The sequence below is a fragment of the Quercus robur genome, chromosome 4 (assembly GCF_932294415.1).
Source record: "Quercus robur chromosome 4, dhQueRobu3.1, whole genome shotgun sequence".
Lineage (NCBI taxonomy): Eukaryota > Viridiplantae > Streptophyta > Magnoliopsida > Fagales > Fagaceae > Quercus > Quercus robur.
Window position 1 is genome coordinate 10,918,494 of NC_065537.1, and position 21,298 is coordinate 10,939,791.

General features: G+C 34.3%; 1 long non-coding RNA gene across 1 annotated transcript; it reads left to right on the forward strand.

Annotated features, from left to right (window-relative positions):
* The first annotated feature begins 12,929 nt into the window (after positions 1-12,929).
* LOC126720569 (uncharacterized) lies at positions 12,930-17,107 on the forward strand. Its single transcript, XR_007653510.1, has 3 exons — positions 12,930-13,546; positions 14,679-14,739; positions 16,753-17,107. It is a non-coding gene; the product is annotated as an uncharacterized LOC126720569 (long non-coding RNA).
* Positions 17,108-21,298: the final 4,191 nt, after the last annotated feature.

Consider the following 21,298-nt stretch of genomic DNA (forward strand, 5'->3'; position numbering starts at 1 on the left):
TGTTCTATACTTTATGCTTTCGTTTCCGCATTCATACTCGCATATTCAACATGGTGTATCAATGCTAATATTTATCATGGTATCAGAGCCACCTTCCTATGGCCATGGTTTTCTGTCTTTACGGTATATTTAAGAGCAATGTTTGTCTTTCTCGGTGTTTTTTCGCTGCGTTCATCTTCTTTGGCTTTCTACTGCTGCCGTCAAAACTCTCCGGTATAGTCAAACCACCGTTAGAAGTCGCATCAACACTGCAAGATCATTGCCTTCCTCAAACTACTATCATAGAGCCAAACTTCATTCAAGGGGTCTTCTCAACCTTATCAAATCTCAAGATTTAATCAAGCTTCCATCTTGAGTTTGAGAGGGGGTGTTAGAGATATATTAGCCCATTAGCATAAGCCCAAGCCTAATTCTACTTTGTGTGCAAGCCAAGTCTCCTACTTGTACTAGAAGTCTATTAGTCTAGGGTTTAGTCTACTATATATACACATGTTATGATTCATTGTAACACAGGATTTGTACTACATTCTAATATATTATTGATGTAGCCCTTTAGGGTTTCCTCCGTGGATGTAGGCCGTTAGGCTGAACCACATAACTCTCGTGTGTTATTATGTTCTATACTTTATGCTTTCGCTTCCACATTCATATTAGCATATTCAACATGGTGTATCAATGCTAATATTTATCACTTAACAAAAAGCTGTAGGTTGGACAATGGATTTACTGGGCCAATGTGGCAAGCTATTATGGATTTACTATATTGCTAAAGTGGAAAAATGGGAGAGCTCCAAATCCTACATGGCAAGCTCTTATGAAGTAAAGAAAAAAAAATGTCAAAAGCTTCGGTTTTATATTATATATATAGATTATTATAATTTTAATTAATTATTTTTAAAATAGTTAATAATTATGAAAAAAAAAAAAAAAAGAGAAGAAGGTAGGACACTTGCAATGCATGTGTACGCATGAGACTTTAATTAGGAAACAAGTAATTTAGGTTTAGTTGAAATCTAAAAGCCTAAAACATATGCACTGGTTTGTTAGGTCAAGCGTAGTGAGATGTTAGTAAAGTTGTTTAATCAATCTCGTATATGTTTCTGCTTTGGTAAAAATGTGAGGAAAAGGGTTCTTGAATCTACTTTGTGTTGCAAAATGGTTGGTTAACCTAAAAATATGAGGTTACTAGTTTACATGAAGTTTTTAGACTAAGATGAGAATCTTGATAGCAAAAAAAAAAAAAAAAAAAAAAAAAAACGTATATCCTTTATTGGAAAACTACATTTGAGATATTCCTCATGGACATGGTGCTAAAACACATGTTTGGCTTTAGGTATTTTGCAGTTGACTATTAATATAAATATTTGTCTATGCTCATATACACGTGGTGTTGGAAATATAATTGTGGCGTGATTTGAGTGTTTGTGGAACACTCTTCAAGCTTAGGTTAGTTCACTCTTATGAGCTATTGCCTTCAGAACTTAATTGGATAAAGAGCAGAAATGTGAGACATGATACTCCTTGGGATCTAGGAGCCATGCGAATGCCTTTGACACTTACAGAGCGAGAAGAGGAATAACACATTTCTATTTGTCACCTCAATTGGATGAGGTCTATATTTTGGAAATGAGACATTAATTGCATGATTTCTATTGGGTTCCCATGATCATGTAACCTAGAGGAACCAAATGCGAGATTTCTTAGATGCTTTGGGATAACGGATTGATAGAGGACTCAGGTTAGGCATTGAGAGTGACTGGGCTAAGATTTATACTTTGGAATTATATACATGCACATGAAGATATTTGATATAAAGTTTTTTCTCTCCCTCATAGGAGTTTTTTCCTCTTGCAGAAAACACCTTTTGTCGAGCCTTCCCTCCCTGACTCTCCATTACAGGGTCTTTCTCTTTGGACTATGCCATAATTCCCTCCCTCAACACTGGGTATGGAGCAATCAGTTGTTGAGGGCCTACTCAACCTCCGCCTCACCAAGGAGGAAGAGGAAGAAATACCCATCACATCCAAGAGTAGAGCGGATCTGCTGGAGGAATGCTCGCTGAGCCTTTTTGGGCATCTTCTCACCGATAGGCTTCAGAACCAGAGGGCTTTAAAAAACACATTGAAATCAACTTGGAAAATGGGTTCAGACTTGCAAATCGTGGAGGTAGGAAACAACATTTTGCAGTTCAAGTTCAACTTCGAATACCAACTGCAATGGGTTGAACAAAATGGGCCCTGGAACTTCGAAAACAACTTGCTGTTATTGTGCAGATGGAGGAAAGGTTTATCCGCCTCGAACATTGTTTTCTCCCATTCTCCTTTTTGGGTTCAGATTTAGGGGCTACCATTTGAGCACATGTCCATAGAACTGGGCAGAGAGCTTGGTAATAGTCTAGGGAGATTCATTGAATCAAACCGTAGAACGGGGCATTCGGACCAAGCAAAATTTATGAGGATAAGGGTGGACCTCCAACAGGACAAGCCACTCAAATGAGGAGGAAGAGTAGCGAGTGTCGACAGCGAGAAATTCTGGGTTAGCTTCAAATATGAGAGGCTACCCGTTTTTTGCTTTCACTATGGCCGATTGGGGCATGATGACAAACATTGTTCGGAGTGCATTGACCACTAGAACTCCTCAGAGCAGTATGGAGATTGGCTCCGAGCCTATGGAAGTTCAAAGGCCATGGTAGACAAATCCAAGTCCATAAGCAACGATGGTGGTGGAGAAGGGTGAAATGAAGATGAGATAGAAGATAATAACCATACTACGGCGAAAAACTCTTTCGTCTCAAGGATGGAAGGTGGCAGCGGAAGTATTGTTGGCGGAAGTGTTGTTGGACCGGGAAAAACAAGGGGAAAAGATCAAGGCTCTTTGGCGAGGACCAGCACCATTAGATCGGAGAAGCAACAACCTGAAAAAACCCTAAGGGACAGTGACCATCTCACACGTGTGGGGCAAATTGATTCGAGTAGCTCAATGGCACGTGCCAAATTTTTTACTCCCCCAGTCGCGCCCTCACATGACTTATGCCCAGCAAAGTTTCCTGAAGACACCCTTTCGCTTGTGGGCCGAGAAGCCCAAAAGGAAAAAGAACTTATGGACGTCTCTAGCCCTATTAAGCCCGCCCCCCAGCCCGCAACAGTTAGTAAGTTTGAATTGGGACCATTGTCAACAAACACGAGCCAAGCGTAAACTCATCTTTGAAAATGAAGAGGAAAACTTCTGCCTAAAGAAGAGATGAATTGAGGCAGGTACACCTCAACCAACCCTTGATGAGAGATCGGTGGTGGCTGCAGTGCAGCACCGCCGGGGGCAATGAATTCGTTAAGCTGGAACTGCCGGGGGCTTGGGAACCCCCGGTTAGTCAGAGCGCTGCAGGATATGGTGCGTTGCTGGAAGCCCAAGATTGTCTTTCTCATGGAGACAAAGTCAAAAATTAAGTGGATGGAGAAAATTAAAAATAGGATTGATTTTGGAAATGGTCTTATTGTTCCCAACAAAGGTCGAAGTGGTGGAGTGGCTTTGCTTTGGACCCGAGAAGTTAACTTAGATATCAGCAGCTATTCAGGGAACCATATAGACGCCATTGTCAGGGAGACCGAATGCAATTTTAAATGGCGAATTACAGGTTTCTATGGCCACCTGGAAACACACTGAAGGTATGAGTCTTGGCGTCTCCTTGCTTTCTTGCATAGTCAGTATCAACTCCCATGGCTTTGCCTGGGAGACTTTAATGAAATATTGTCAATAACAAAAAAGGCAGGGGGTGCCACCCGTCCCCAGCAACAAATGGAGGGATTTAGGAATGTGGTGAATTTTTGAGGTTTCTTGGATTTGGGCTATCAGGGAGTTGATTATACCTGGTGTAACATGCAAGAAGGAGAAAACAAAATTCATTTGAGACTAGATAGAGCACTTGCAAACATTGAGTGGATTGGAAAATTTGAAAGGGTGAGAGTCTACCACCTCGTGGACTTAACCTTAGACCATTGTGCTTTGCTTCTCACTCACTCTCCTCCTCAGCATGTCTCCAATGTTAAGCACTTCCACTTCGATGCCCTCTGGACAAAGAATGAGGAATGCAGAGGCATTATAGAATCCTATTGGGGGATGGGTGTGGACTTGAGCACACTAGAAGGCATAATGGAGAACCTGAAGCATGTGCCTTAGAATTGTTTAGCTAGAGCTCCTGGGTCTAAGTATTTTTAACACACACACGGGGAGAGGGGAGAAGGTCTTAAAGAAACTTACAGTAGTGTATATCTAAAATGACCTAATATTAATATTTGTTTTAGTAACTTATTATAATTTTTAAAATAAATTTTAAAAAATTTTTAGCTATGACTCCACTATTGTAACATGCATTTTTGTGTTTTGGTAAAACTAAAATAGCTATATAGCTATTTAGCCTTACTGCTGCTAATACTCTAACTCCACCAAAAAATATAAAAAGTTGCCAAAGTGATATATTGAGTTATTAGAAATATAACTTTGTATACAGTATAAAATAGTGGTAAACCCGAAACGGTATACCGGTATTGACCGATATCCGAAATATATCGTACTGCTAGCCAAATCGGTACAGTCTCCAGTACGGTATTGACTTCCTTGGTTTTTCTTCCATTCTAGGGCTCTATCACATAAACACCCTAGGATATGGTCTATGGACTACTTTATGCACTAATTTTTCATGATTTGTTTGTACCAACAAGATTCTTAAATCCATAGAGATCGTGTTCATGGTTGGACATCATGGAAACATGTCGTGTTCGACATTTACATATGCATGGATGTAAAGGTTTGGTCAAAATTAATATTGAGATAAGTTCTTGTATCTGCTGGGCGATATGATCACATGCAGGTGTGTGTTATCTTATTGCTCTTCGATACTTCTTTTTCTAATATAACTAGTCGTTAACTTGTGCATGGGAAACTAATAAAAATCAGATCTAAAGAAATATTGTGTTAGTTTTTCTTTTTTTATTAAGTGCCCGTTTGGTTCAGCGTTTGAAACCCAAAACGCGCGTTTTCAAAAAAGCCAGCCCAAAAATAGTGTTTGGTAAGTAATAAACGCAACTTTTTGGAAAAAGTTGCGTTTTAGATTTGTGAAGAAACGCGCGTTTGAGTTTATGGAGCTCTGGAGGTCCATAAATAAAAAGCTCATGCGCGTTTTCAAATTGATCCGTTGGGCTCTTCCAAAAATAACCAAATTACCCTTGATAAATCATCAGCTCTCATCTCATCTCTCTGCTCTCCCAACAAATTTCCATATCCAAACACAAAAAAATCTATAACAAATTCCCAAATCCAAACACAAAAAAATCTATAACAAATTCCCAAATCAGTTAAGGAAAAAAAAAAAATCAATCCCTTGCAAATTAGGATTCCTCAAAATGCCAAAAAAAAAAAAAAAAAAAAAAATCAGAATATAGCATAGAGAATTACAGGACAAAATCGAAGTCGAAGCGTCAAAAACACCGAGCTCTGGGTTCGATCAAATCGGCGAACACCACCCAATCAAACCCGGATGACTCTGACTCCGACCCCATTTTCGATCTCCAAGTCCTTCCCTCTCAGCCACGAAGAAGGAGAATGTTTTGGTGTTTGGAGAAATGGCAGGGAAGGAATAAAGAAAGGAGGAAAGAAGGATTAAAAAAGGAAGAAAGAAAAAAAAAAAAAAAAGAGACGAAGAAGATGTTCTGGTGTTTTGGAGAAATGGCAAGGAAGGAATAAAGAAAGGAGGAAAGAAGGATTGAAAAAAAAGAAAAAAAAAAAGAAAAGAAAGAGAAAGAATCATGCAGACGAAGAGCTAAGAAGAAGAAAAAAAAAAAAAAAAAAAAAAAAAAGAGGAAGAAGGAGAGCTCTCTGGGACGTTCTGGAACTTGGAGAAGTGAAATGGAAAAAGAAAGGAAAGAAGGAAATAAAGGAAAAGAGTGGCCAGTGGGTATGTGTGTGGACTGGAAAAAAAGAGGGAAAAAAAAGAAGAAAAAAAAGAAGAAAATGCGGTAAGTGAGTGGAGGAGAAAAAAAATGAAAAAGAAGGAAATATTATCACAATATTTTCACAATAAATATTAAGTAGTAGGTTATTATTAGCTAACACTTGTCGGAAAAAATAATTTTTTTAGAAAGAGAAAAAAATAATTTTAATAGTACGTTCAAATTAAAATTAGTATCAATTTTTATCACAATATTTTTACAATACTTTCACAATAAATCTTAAGTGGTAGATTATTATTAGCTAATATTGGTAAGAAAAAAATAATTTTTTTAGAAAGAGAAAAATTGATTTAAGTATGATGAAGTAATTGATTTAAGTATGAAACAAACTCACATAAAAAAAAAAAAAAAGTATGAAATAAATTCCCTTATATATACATTGTCCTTTTTGGTCATTTACCCCTCAAAAAGCCACTTTTATAAGTGCTAGCCAAACACTCAACTTTTTCATTATGCACTTTTTAACAGTTTTTACCAAACACTCAGCTTTTTGAAACTCCACTTTTTCATTATGCACTTTTACAAAACTCCACTTTTTCATTATGCACTTTTTCAAAAAGCTGAACCAAACTCACCCTAAATACCACTCCTTGGACCACTTATTTTTTTTCTTAGGGTAAAGTACAAATACACACCTTTAAAGTTTGAAGGTTTTTGAATTTTACATAACTTCATAATTTGAATTTTGCCCATTAATTTTATATCCCGTTTGAATACGTAGATGCAGATAATGAGACAACTATTTCATCTTGTTATTAAAGAATATCAAAGAATATTGAAACCCAAAAGCCAAAAGCTGGCTTTTGAGAAAAAAATTATATCCAAAACAAAATTTCTTAAATTTTCACAAAGGGTCAAAGAAACCATTTAGCTCCAAATACTGCATATACCATCAAGCAAAAACTACACACATACACACAAAATCATTTGCTGCTGATTAAATTCAAAGTCACGTGTACAACAGCGTTAACGATCATACCCAGAGGCAAACACACGTTATTTAGAGCTACAGGGTTTCAAATTTTCAATCAAGACTCAAGAGAGGAGCGCAAGAGATAAGCTTAGAAACGTTTGACGTTAAGCTAAGCATCACAAATTTAATAGACATTTTTATTTTATTTTTTTTTTGGGAATATTAGAAACTTTTGGATCACAAATTTGACAGACTTCAGAATCCTCAGACAACCAACCATGTGTGCATAAAGTGCATAACTTTTGGATCATTCCCCAAAGAGTTTAAGAGAGTTATGCTATCCTAAGCCCATTCCTTGTTTGTAAAGTATAGTATATTAAGAATCTTATCCAGTTATCACCTCCTCTCCTCGAAAGTAGAAACTTGAAACAAACAAATTGACACAGAAACAGACAAACGAAACAGAGATGGGTTCGTTCGAGGATGATAGATCGCTCTTCGAAGATGGTCTTTTACAGGAATGACTTGTTGTTTCACATGGATGACACAACAATGATGAAAACTTGATGAGATGAAAAGACTAACCTAAGTTTGGAAAGGCTAAGCAATCAAGGTTGAAGGGATGAGAGGCCATCTTTCTGCTTCCCTTTTTTTACAATGAGAGGTTATTTCCACTTGTTAACCCTGTTGAGCCTAGATGAATTCCTTCTTTATGCCCATGCTAAGGGATTACCCCCTACACTAGGCGTATGTTATTAAGAGATGATGATTTGAAAGGGTTACCTTTAACACTGGGAGCATACTCTAATATTGGAAAGGATCAACCCTATACTAGGGGAAAATTTTATGGATGAACAGTAGAGGGATGTGAGGATGATTTATAAATGAAAGGATACCCATTTTCACAAAAAGGGGCATGGAAAAAGAAATAAAGAGAGAAAAACGAGGAAAAGAAAAGGGGGAGATACAAGAAAAGAAGAAAGGAAAAGGAAATAAAAGTGAGAATCAAAATGGACAAGGAAGAATGGATGAAGAAAAGGAAAACTGTGCAAGCACAAGATAAGTAGTAATCTTTGGCAATTAGGAAACCATGAGAATACAATTGAATTTGAGCCACAAATGCTCTTTCCTTCTTAAGCTTTGAATTCTAGCCTTATTACGGTCCATAAACAACTCCTCTCTGATCAATTGAGATTGCTTAACCCTACAAATTTTGGAAAGCCTAGCCTTAGTTGTGAAAGAAAAAAAAAGAAAAAGAAAAAGAATGCTTGCTAGGTTAAAAACTTGAAAGGGTAGCCTAGGAAAAAGTTAGGGCACCTTGAAAAGAAGGGAAGAAAAGCAACAAGAAAAATGGTGAACTTAATCCAAGCTAGGGGCAAATCATAAATGAAAATGACAAAGGAATGAGCATTCAAGAGAATATGAGACTAGCTCCAAGCTAAAACAACTATGATGAGGGAAATGTGATTATATATAAGAGACAAGTTGATTGAGAAGCATACAAGATGAGAGAAGTAGGGTATGCATGCTCAAACAAAGACAATGATCAAGTTGACTAGAGATAGTTGAATTCTAAATTCATATTTGGACTAATTAATGATGATGGTAGGTGATTCATGCAAAGCAAGTTCAAAGCTAATACACATTGATGTGCAAAGTCATCTAAATCCATGATCCCTTGTTTTTTACCTCCTTTCTTCAACTCCAAATTTTCTTCAAGGTCCTCTTTGTATTTAAATCATGTTGTGCTCTACTATCTCTAAAACTCTTGTCGTGCTTGGAACTTCTTTGGTATAGAGTCTCTTCCAACTTGTTGTGTTTGTTGGGTTAAGAAAGCATGACCTCGGTTAATTAATTCAATTACCCAAGTTGATTAATTAGGTTCAATTGCATGCAAATCGTGAAGGCACCAACAAATCACTAAAAATACTAAGTGCAATGGAAAATAGATTAGACACAGTGATTTGTTGACAAATGGGGAAACTTCACAAGGTAAAAACCTTACCGAGTGATTTTAAGGTCACCACTCCCAAGAATTCATTAATCAACAATCAAGCAATTACAAGTATAAGAAATTTTACCAACTACCCTGGCCTATCCCGAAATACCAACTTACAGTTAAAACTTAGTTCCAATACCCAATTGGACTTGATTTTGTAGTAGCCTTCTTTCCTTTGATGCACAAACCTCCAATTTGTTACTAACCCTTTGCACGGATCCCAATACGTGACTAACTCCAGCAACTTGAACAGCTGTTGTTGGTTACAAAGTTCTTCACTTCATCAACAATGAAGATTAGGAAGCACTTGGTTACAAAACCCTATGGCATACAAACGTAGTAGCTTTACATAGAGAAAATAAGTCTCTTGGTCTCTATATCCGTGTGTGATGGTTCTTGAAATAAGCCTTATATATGTCTATGGTTGTGAGAAAAGAAACCCTAAACAATTGCACAATACTAGGCCAAAGTTTAGAACTGGAAATTCTAAAATCGTAATTCTTGATAAATCGAGCTGCTGTCGAGCTATCTATCGAGCTTCACATTAAGTCTTGATAGCAGGCTTCTGTCAAGCTATCTGTCGAGACTTAGTGAACAACTTTTCTTCACTTGTTTCCTGGACTAATCTTCATGTCTTTAATACTTGACTTGAACACCATGTTTCTTGAAGTACTAAACCCATCTTAGATCTACCCAATTACAAGTAAAGTGCATTTTGTCAAAGGATTAGCCAATTATAATAAAACATGACCCTAATAGTGTTCATAAATATTCATTTGTCTCAAAACTTGTGTCGTGTTTAGAACTTCATTGATCTAGAGTCTCTTTCAATTATCTTTGATCTTCATCTAAAAAAGTTAGTAATTTTAAGGAATTGATGGTCATTCAAAGGCAAAAGGTGCATAATAATAACAATGAAATGAATGAATGATTTGTTGAGTAAATATATGCCCCCATAAAAAGAAAAGAATGCAATGAACTCATGGTCTAATAAACTCTTCCTTGTTAATGCTCTATTGAAAAAGTGCAATTCTTAGAAGTCCGAAAAAGAGAGATCATGGCATGGTAGACTTACAACCTGTCTTATCTGAAACACTTAAACAAGATTCATCAAGGCATCAAGTGTGAAATATAGACAAGTTGTATACAAGAAGAAACATGTGTATAAAAATAGAAAAGAAACAACACATGTGAGACAAAGGTGAAGAAAAACATACATCATCTCATATATATATATATATATATATATATCAAAGAATACAATGTATGTAATAAAATTTGTCACAAGACCATGGTACATGTAATGAGAAAAGAATATACCAAAACCTCACTACATCCCTCAACACACTCAAAACACTCTCCCTCTATCTAGTATATCCTATGCTAGCTCTCCCCCTAACAACAAGACTCCCCTTAACAACAAGACCACTCTCATCTACAAAACTACTCCCCCTTTTTGTCACGAGTGACAAAGGGTGTATCACTGAGAGGTCGTCATCTCATCATCATACTCAGAGCTAGAAGCATCATCATCATCATCTCCACAATCCGAAGAAGAGGACTCCTCAGCATACTCAGGGGAAGGTGAGGGTGCAAAACCACCAAGACGAGACTGGCGGTGAGCGATGCGATCGATTCTGTTGTTCATCTAACACATCTCATTGGATAGGTGGTCAAGACGACTACCAAAATCAGCACACATGTGCTGAAATTGCTCCATGATGTTAGCAAGGGAGACAGCTTCCCTAGATGAGGAAGAAGGGGCAGATGAGGAAGAGGGTCGAGAGGAAGGGGCTACAAGGTTTGCAGGGCCTGCATCCGAAGGCTCCATATGAGGCCGCTTCGTAGCAAGCTACGTTGCACTCCTTCGAATAGACTCCTTACTTATGGCACCCATGACATAGAAGAGAGGAGAGGAAGGAAAGGTGACGTGCAGGTGTGTGAGGATGTACGTGATAACTGAAGGAAAGATGAGCTAGAAATGTAAATCTCTTTCTCTCTCTCCAAAATGTAAATTGCACCCTCAAAGTTTGACTGAAATTCATTTTAGTCTTTTAACTTTACTTTCGTTCAATTGAGTTCTCTAAGTTTCAAATTTATTCAATTAAGAACTTTAGTCTAATTCGAATAAAACATTTTCGTTAAGAATACAATTAACTAATGAAAATGGATTTTTTGAAAAAATAAATCTCACATAATGCCTAAATTTTTAATGAAATGCCTAAATTGAATAAATTTAAAATTTAAAGGACTCAATTAGAGAGTGTAATTTGCATTTTAGCTAGAAAAAAAGAAAAGTATGTCATAATATGAGAGGTTGTTGTGGAAGAGTCTTTCACATTATTTCCTATATATCATTTGCCTTGCTAGAAAGGTGTGTGGTATTATGAATGTGGTGTACTTTCCTAAACTGTCAAATATAAGCAGAAAGAAAATTGAACCCCTAGGAAGAGAAGATACCCACACGCATGCCATAGCATTTTTGCACATGGTTGTGAGACATTCTTGTCCAAATCCACGCCATTTTCTAACCTTTAGAGCATTTGTTAATTTTTATAAGATTGATCAACATAGCAAAATATCAGGTAAGATTACAAAGAATAAACTAATTTATAAGGTAGTAGTAGGATCATGCACTGGACAAATAAGGGTCACTACCATCTCTAACAAAACTGTTAGGTTTTAGATCCCTATAAACTAGATTGTTTAACCTAATTAATTAACCAAGTGAATACTTAGGTTTATTATTTAGATCTAGGTTAAAACAAAACAATCATATCATGCAAAGTAGCGGAAATATAAAGAACACCACGATATGATGACCTAGGAAAACCAAATTGGTAAAAAAAAGCTGGAGAGGATTTAACCTAACTATCCTCAAGGTAAAAAGCAAATCCACTATAGAGAATCGAAGTTTATAATAAGACTTAGACTGCTAACATCCTATTGCTACCACACGTAGAACTTACTGACACGACCACGTGCAAGCTCCGAATCTACAAACTCTTTCTCTATTAAGCCTTTGCAACATAAGCACCCACACTTGTGACTTTGAGACTCCACTCAAAGGTTTATCAACACAAACTCTTCTGTTTGTGACTCCAAGACCACCCTTGAAGGTTTAGATCATTAGCACCTTTGATGAATAGAGAAGGCAACAACTTCTACAATACCAGATCTTGAGATTCTTCAAAAAATAACACCAGTAGAAGATATGAGAGAGCTTTTTGGGTACAAAACCCTAGATACAAAAGAGGCACACTCTTCTCTCTCTAGAAAGCCTTATTAAAAATGTGCTTAGAGTTTCCTTTATATACTAGGAGAAGTAAATCTGAAACCCTAATCCTTTTTGGGCTTGAACTGCTGTTTGGGCTAACTTAAAATTCTGTAGACCCATATTTTGATTGGTCGAGCCTGTTCTTCAATCGATTGAACCAGACAAATTTTGAATTCTCCTTTCTATAGCTTGCTTATTCTTGGATCTTGACTTGTATCGCCTTGAGCATTGTCTAATTGTTGACATGCCAATTCCACTAATCTATATCATATTTACTATATATAATAGTAGAAGCTGAAAGAAAGTTGATTCTTACAATTAAGGAGGTGCTGACAAATAGGAAAAATGCTTATCTAAAATTCAGACACGTTTAAGTTAAAAAGTGATATATTATGAGTCCGTTTGGATACAGCTTATTTTTACTGAAACTAAAAACTGAAAATGAAAACACTGGAGCGAAATAATTTTTAAATGTGTAAATAGTGTTGTGGGACCCATTTTTAATGAAAAAATTGCTGAAAAGTGTAATTTGTGGGACTCGTAAATAGTGCATGGATGCACTATTCACAGTTGACTTGTCAACAATTGAGGGCTGAACAAAAAAAGAATAACAAAAAAGAAAAACGCAGATTACAAAACGCAAACACCAAATTAATTTGAATCCAAACAGGTGATATATTGTTTCATAATGCTAAAACACTATTTAAAAGCCTCTCATTATAAATAAAAAAAATTAACCGGTTAAAATTAGATGTGCACCAAGATAGAAATAGAGAGAGACACGGAGAGTAACAGAGAAAGAGAGAGGCGATGAAATCAAAAAGCTTCAACAAAACGATTTTGCAGACCCAAAGCACTGTTTACCACAAAACAAAACCCAATTCTCTTCTAAAAACTAAAATTAAAACTTGTAACTACTCTCTCTTCTCAGAAACCCAAAAATCAAAACCATCTCCTTCCCCTAAAATCAAAATCCAGAACTTAGATGAGAAAGAAGTAAGTGATCAGAGGTGTCATTCTCACGCAATCTCTGATTCCCTCACACAATGGCCATCGATTCATCAAACCAACTCAACCTCAACCCTACTACTACTACAGAAGAACACCCTAAACAAACCCTAGACGATGACACTACTACTACTGTCACACCCACCAGATCGCCTCAGAGAAGAAGAAATCGAGGAAGAACCAACTGATGAGGCTTTCGATCAACCTTCTGTAACCACCATCGATTCCGATGAGAAGTACGACGAGGATTCAAAGAGCACTGTAGCCGATGCTTGTAGCAGGGGATGTTGTTGATATGGATCCGGCTTCCAATCGTTTCACTCCGTGTTTATCATGTACAAATTTAGGTTTTTGTTTTTAACTCTCTCTTGTTTTCAGTTGTAGATTTCATTTGTCATTGATTGATTTAAATTCCCATCTGTGTAATAAAAAATTAATTGGTTTTTCTTTAGCTTTTCTTTTTTTGGGTTTGTAGATGGAAAGGCAAATCATTGGAATTTCTATTCTTAATTTAAAAAATTAATGGGTTTTTCTTTAGCTTTTCTTTTTTTGGGTTTGTAGGTGAAAAGGCAAATCATTCGAATTTCTGTTATTAATTTAAATTTCTTGGGTTTTGTTTTCTTGATTATTAATTTTTTGGTTAGAACTTTTTTTACCCTGTTTGGTAGATTATTGTTAGATTTAGTTCCTGTTTGCACCTAAAATTGTCAATTATTGTTTTTTGGTTAGAAAATTTTTTCCCTTGTTTGGTAGATTTTTGTTAGATTTAGTTCCTGTTTGCACTTGAAATTGGAATTCATTTAATTGTAGCATAAAAAACGGTTAAGAATTACGCACCAATTTCTTTTCTTCATACCCTTTTCTTATTTACTTAATTTTCTGATTTATTTCAAATTATGAGAGATTTAATTTTTTTGTATATAGGTTATGGTTTTATAATCTCTGAGCATCCTAAGACTCTTATATCAACATGAATTGCAAGTGTTGTAATATATGTGATTCTAATTTTGAACACGGTTGTAAGTGTAGATTGCAATTCATTTGCCTCTATTAGATTGCCGCTCTGTTCAGTGCAACCTTATTTGGGAATACAAGATTGATGAAAATTAAGAATGCTATGAGTGTAATATCTGTTGAATGTTGTTTACAGGGGGCTGAGTGTAATATCTGTTGCTGTTTCTATATTGTATGTCCATGGGCTGTATTTATTTTGTTGCATATTTTGTTTTCTACAGAACAGGTCTTTGTTCCCCTGTATTTATGCTTACAGGGTTGTTATGTGTTTTTACATGTATTTCCCTTTTATCAAATAAAATTTCTATCTTTATCTCAAAAAAAAAAAAAACTTTGTGAATATCGCCGACTGCAATTTGTTGGCATCGTTTGGTTTTGTTGAACGCCTCACGGGTAGTTAGCATATCTTCTCAAACTTTCAAATGTCATTTATCTGAATCACTAATTTAATATTTTCCCTATCAGAAAAGTTACTGGGTTCTCTAATAGGTGAATTACCGTTGGGTTCTCTACAATAAAATGAAAGGTATGATAGCCTCAATTTTCCTCTTTATTTCATTGTTTAATGAAATCTCTTTTTTGTTTGCAATTGCTTTGATTTAGAACAAAGATTTTCTTAACAGCAACATAAATAAGACTATAAGTGCAAATGTTCTCTGGGAAAAGAAAATCTTAGAAAAGGAGGTTTTAAGAACTTAACTGGAACTTTAAATAGATGGGTACATTTAAGGTTCTACTGTTAAGGTAGAAAATGTTGGAGGAACTATTGTCGGGAGAAAGGAAGGAATTGATCAAATGGGAAGTAAAACCAAACTTCATAACATAGATTTATGACAAAGAACAAAAAATTCAAAAACAAAAACAAAATGAAGATTATCAAATTAACACAATCAGACTATTATTTTCAAATTAAGCATATGGGCCAACATCAAAATGAAGATTATTTATTATGTGACTAATTAGTTAAGGTGAGGGAAGAGTACAAGAAATTAAAATGAAAACTTATAAGGAGATGAAAGAGCTGCCAGTTGTTGGCATTTAAGGGCCTCTACAGCCCTTCTCTTTTTCTTATGTTTTTTGCACTCTTCCATTTTTTTTTTTCTGTATTCTTTCTCTTTCTTTGATTACTTTCCCATATTTTTTATTGCTAATTTTTTTCTTTTGGCTAAATTTTAGTTGATTGTAGATTTTATTTTTAATTCTTTTGCTAAATATTTTTTCAATTGCAGATTTAAAAAAAAATTTTTTTATAGGATCTAACAACAGATTGGTCATGAATAAATGTGCCATTTTATTGGGTTTGGGATGGTATAGTCATCTGGCTTAAATAGTAGAATTATTAAAAAAGAAAATCCAAATAGTAAGGCAATGTGCTAACTTTGGCAATCATGCGTTGTCTTCACTTCTTTCAATAGTCACATGCCAGGGGTAGTGATTGCCTCAACAACTCTCTTTGGTTCACAACCCCCAATGCCTAATGAAGCGTTAACTCAGGTGTTCCAAGTTCAATAGCATAAAATCCAAATTTGATTCTTAAGCCATGGCCTTCCTAATAAGGTCCCTTTGATTTGAAGATTGTGTGATAATACTTTTGAGATTACCTGCCTCCCTTTGTTGGGCTGTGTTATTCAAGTTATCAGTGTATGTTGTTTTGATTATTGATTGATTTTATAAAAAATTGTTATGTTATTGATTGATGTTGTGATACCTATGTTGTTATGTTTATTGATGAATTTTATGATAAATGTTTTCACCTGTGAGTTGAAGTATTGTGTTCTAAATAACATAGTCAAATCTCCCTTACTGTAAAAAAATACCTTCAAGAATATACCTCTGAATTTGGATACAATAATCTAAAAGTGTCATGTATCAAATCCCACATACAATGACAGCAAATTGTCACGGAGTATTTATAGCTCAAATTAATTTCCATTTAGTTTCATTTCAAGTGGAGAGAAATGGTTCAAATTGGCTTTAATGGTTTCTCTCAAAAAAATAAAAAATAAATAGTCTCCTATGGCATTTTTATTTTATTTTATATTAAGGTATATTTTTATACTTTTTGGTATCATTTTGTTATTTAGCATTGGAGTATTTTTTGTTAAGATAGAAGTGGGATTAATTTTGATTGTGTACGAAATTTTTGAGGACTTTCTTAGTGACTACTCCTCCACTATAGAGTTATGTACATTTTTTGTATGTACCCTTTGTCGGTCTGATTGGAAGCCTTTTATTCTGGTTTTTCTTGGGTTTGAAAGGTGGTTTGGTTTGGTTTGGTAATAGACACATTGTTAATTGGCTTATAGTATGCATCTTAGAGTTTGATAGGCTTCGTATTTTGGATGATGTATGTCAGATTGTTGGGCTCTTCTACTTTAATGAAGATTTGGAATTTTTTTGAGGAGAATACTAAAAAAAATTAAGTATTTGCAATATTTCATTCAGTGCTTGAGGTGGTAGATAATTTGTAGTTGGTTCATTGTGATAACTTTTTTTCTCCCTCCAATCATTCTCTTATCAATTTTTTTTTCTTCCTCAGGTCAAAGCTGATTGATTGTGTTATGTGGAATCTACAACTGTATAGGAACCTTGCTCTTCTATAGTTTTAGAGTTAAGATGAGGACAGGTTCCATGTGTTTTTCCATCTTGCAAGTTCCTAGATGCAGAATCCCCACCTTAGCTACTTCTTGGAGGGAAAGCTTCCATAGTTTGAGTAGGACTGACAATAGAAAATGGACTCGAATTCCTGTATTTACAAAAAGTGATACATTTAGTGTAAATAAGACAGAGATTAGTCAATTCCACAATACTGAATATTGTGAATCATAAGATTCACTTCCTATAGATTATTGAAATAAAACAAAAAATATATATGACTACCTTCGAAAGAATAATCTACGGTATGATTGTTTTTATTGTGTATGTCTGTGTTTTGGATTTGAGTACTTATAGATGATTTACTTTTATTTATTTATTTTATGAATAGATGATTACATAATAATGGGTGAAAAGTTTCATGAATTCCATAACTTGGGTGTGTGTATAATCTAATATATCTGTTTTATTTATCACTATGAGGTTTGTTGTTAACAAAATATCTCAGTATCATTGCAGCTTTTTCAGGATTGTGAGCTTTTTCTTTTTTTGTTTTGCAATTGAAATTTAGGGTCAAGATTAAGATTCCATGTTTTTATGGGTTATGACTTATGAATTGGTTTGGTTTTAGAATTTGAGGTTCCCATCTACCTATTGATCATGCATTTTATTTTTTGCAAGTGGAATTTTGTTTTGTTTATATATTGTGGCTTGATTATGCACTATAGCTTTTTCTTTTTTCTTTTGCGGATAAAAAGTTGGATTCGATGTCCCTTTTAAGGGTTATATATTGGTTTGGTTTTACAATTTGAGATTCCAATGTACTATTGATTATGCATATTATTACTTGACTAATATTTTTTTGACTTTTTGTTTCACAAACCAGTAGCCATTTTTCTCTTTTAAACTTTTTGGTCATAAAACTCTCTAATCTCATGGTTTAATTCATTGTGGTTCCTAGGAATGGTAGATTTGGTATTTGAAATTGTCTTGCAAGTTTTAGTTCGGTGTGATTCATTATGGTTCCTAGGAATAGCAGACTTGCTATTTGAAATTTTCATGTAAGTTTTAATTACTTAAAGTCAGATTCTTTTTTTTAATTCTCTCATAACAGGGAAGTACACACGAGTGATTTGAAGAAACCAATTTTTAAAACTTTTAGGGGATATTGGACACTATATGCTTAAATATACTATATTATTTAAGTTTGAATATATATAGTAGAAGTATGATAACTAAGTTTATGTTGGATACAAAGTTCGTTATTATGCAAAACGATCCCACACATTGCGCGGGTTAAACACTAGTATTACTAAAAGCTGAAGCGTAGTATTTAATATCGCTATGCTCAGGTTGAGTCATATTAGCAGCCATGTCATTACCATTTTTTTCCTTGAATTTGTCCTACTATTTAAAAATAGTTTTCCTATCTATTATTACTAAAAGTTAAAGTATAGCATTTAATGTTGCTATGCTCAGATATTGCTACGTTCAGGTTGAGCCACGTCAGTAGCCATGTTATTAGTCTTTTTTTCTTGAATTTGTCCTACAATTTAAAAATAGTTTTCCTAAATTTAAAAATCTATATCTATATATTACTAAAAGCTGAAGCGTAGCATTTAATGTTGTTACATTCAGGCTGAGCCACACATCAACAATCATGTCATTAACATTTTTTTTCTTGAATTTGTCCTACAATTTAAAAATACTAATAAAAAGAAAATAATTCCCAACCCTATCTATTACATGGTTAAAATTTTAAACGGCAACCCTTTGTGTTCCACGGTTATAATTTCAAGTGGCAACCTTTTGTGTTCCACGATTACAATCTCAAACGGCAATCCTTCAGCTTTCTAACGCCAAAGTTTGGCTTTCTAACTCCTTCATCTCTTTCTCTCTTCACACTATATTAATAAAATTTAAAAATAGTTTTCCTAAATTTAAAAATACTAATGAAAGGAAAATAATTCCCAACCTTATCTCTTACGCGGTTACAATTTTAGACGGCAACCCTTTGTGTTCCACGGTTACAATTTCAAATGGCAACCCATTGTGTTCCACAGTTATAATCTCAAATGGCAACCCTTCAGCTTCTTAAAGCCAGACCTTGGCTTTCTAACTCCTTCATCTCTTCATCTCCTCACATTATATTAATACTAAAAAGCTAGATAATTCAATTCAGGTATCTCTAAATCCCAATTGCTCTTGATCTCTATTCTTGTGACTGTCCTACATAATAGTTAAATGTAAGGATTAGATTAATAGTATTTTTCTTTTTTATTGCCTTTTTTTTTTTTTTTTTTTTTTTAAATTTTGTTACTGCCTCTTTTGTGTAGTGGGTCATATATGGGTTTTTATGTATTTAGATTAAGTATTTGTACTGATATATGATTGTTTGTTTCTATGTTTAAAATTGATTTGGGTTTTTATTTTTTATTTTTTTATGTTTGAGACGGTAACATTATTGGTTTATATTGTGTAATTAGTGTGATAGAGTTTTAGTAGTATCCATGTGATAGAGTCTTAGTAGTTAGAAAATTGAATGACAGAGTTTTAGCAGTATCCGTGCTTGCAAAAATTCAATTGAATTGTGTAATCCATGCATGTAGATTTTCAATTTGTAAAGGTGTTTTAGTGGTTAGCAAATTGAATTATAGAGTTTAAAATTCAATACTATACTTAGAACATGATACTTCTCTTTTTTTTCTTAGTCTCCTCATTTAAGTGAATCCCTCCTTCATCATTGAAATCGATTTAAAATTCCTTCTATTAGCTTTGATTGTACTCTTGGCCATCACATGAATATAAAAAAAGCGATTACATGCCTATTGCTTGGGAAGGAGATTCCATTGTTGGCCGAATAGTTTAGGTAACCAAAAGAATATTTGGCTCCAAAGTGGATGATATGTAGAGTATCCTTGACATTGGAAAAGAATTGTTTACTGAAGCAGAAACTACAAGTGAGAGAGGCTAAATAGTTTGTGTAGATATTGTTTAATAAGAGAGGCTGAACAGTTCATGTAGAGTATCGTTGACATTGGGAATTTGTATTGTTGTTGCATTAGTATAACTCAAGTATGGTGTGAATTACCAGAAATTTGTATTGCAACTCACCGCTATTGGTGACCAAAATTTGTATTGCAACTCACAGCTGTTGGTGGGAATTTTTATTGCTCTCTTTATTTGTTTGGGTTGGTTGAAATAATTAAAATTTACAAGTGATATGTTATTAAGTTCTTTAGCATGGTGAATCCCACAAAAATTGGTAGTTACATATCAGAATATATGTTCCAACATGAATATATAGTGGGCCTCTGTTTAAGGTGGATTTGCTCAGTTTTTGCGAACTCAATATATGTTCCAACATGAATATATATTCTAATGGAAATTATTGTACTAATTTTTAATAGAGTTTGAATTTGAAGAACTGTTGGTATTCTCAAATACTAATAATAATTGGAGTTGATGATATTCTCATGAACTAGTTGGTATGAATATCCTTTGCTATAAGTGTCTATGTAGAACCGAAACTTACGTCCTTTGTAGCAAAAGAGAAATATTGGGTTTTGTGCAGAACATCAGATATATAACAAAGGAATAGAAAACAAAATTTTAGCACTTCATTGTCCTTATTTATTTTGATGGTGTTGAAGTTGTTTAATTTGGTTTAGTATGCAACATTATGTATTAATCCAGCTCAAGTGAAAAAAGGTAAATAGGATATATTCTTGATGATATGATGTAAAGCATTCGATTAGTTATATTTTGGTATTGATCAATTTTAAACTCATCCACATATTTATATCTTAATTAAAAAAAAAAAATATATATATATATATATACTAATTTTAAAATTTAAGTACTATTGCAAATTTGCATAAGCATATGTCAGAAGAAGTTCATGGTGTTCCACGTCTCTATTAAGGTAAGTTTATCAATTTATCATTAAAAGAATAACAAAAGAAGTCACAAGGCACCAAATTTTCTGTTTCTTTATGCATTTACCCTTTTTTTTTTTTTTTGAGGAAAAAGACCACACTTGAAATTTGATTAAGAAGCTAGAAAATTAGAAAAAAGAAAAGCATCAATGTCTAATGGAATAGTCTCCATCCAAATTAGTAAAGGAAAAGAAAGTCTTGTTCTTTAGGCTAAAGCATGTGCAATAGCATGTGCAATAGCATTACCTTACCTTACAGTATGAGAAAAAGAGAAACTCCTCAGGAGCTAACATTAATTAAAGTATCTCTAAAAAGAATGGGTTTTCTAACATATGTATAATATGGAATGTGGCATACATGGGAAAAAAATAAAGCTGTCATTTTATGATTTCCTTTGGAGCCCATTTGGAAAGGTATACATATTCTTTCTCCTTTATTTTGGAGCAATGTTTGAATTAAATAACAAATTGGGACAAAGGGAGTAAATATTATCATTATTACCCAACCTTTGTTGTGAAGTGTCACAATGTCTTTTTTATCTTCATAATTTTT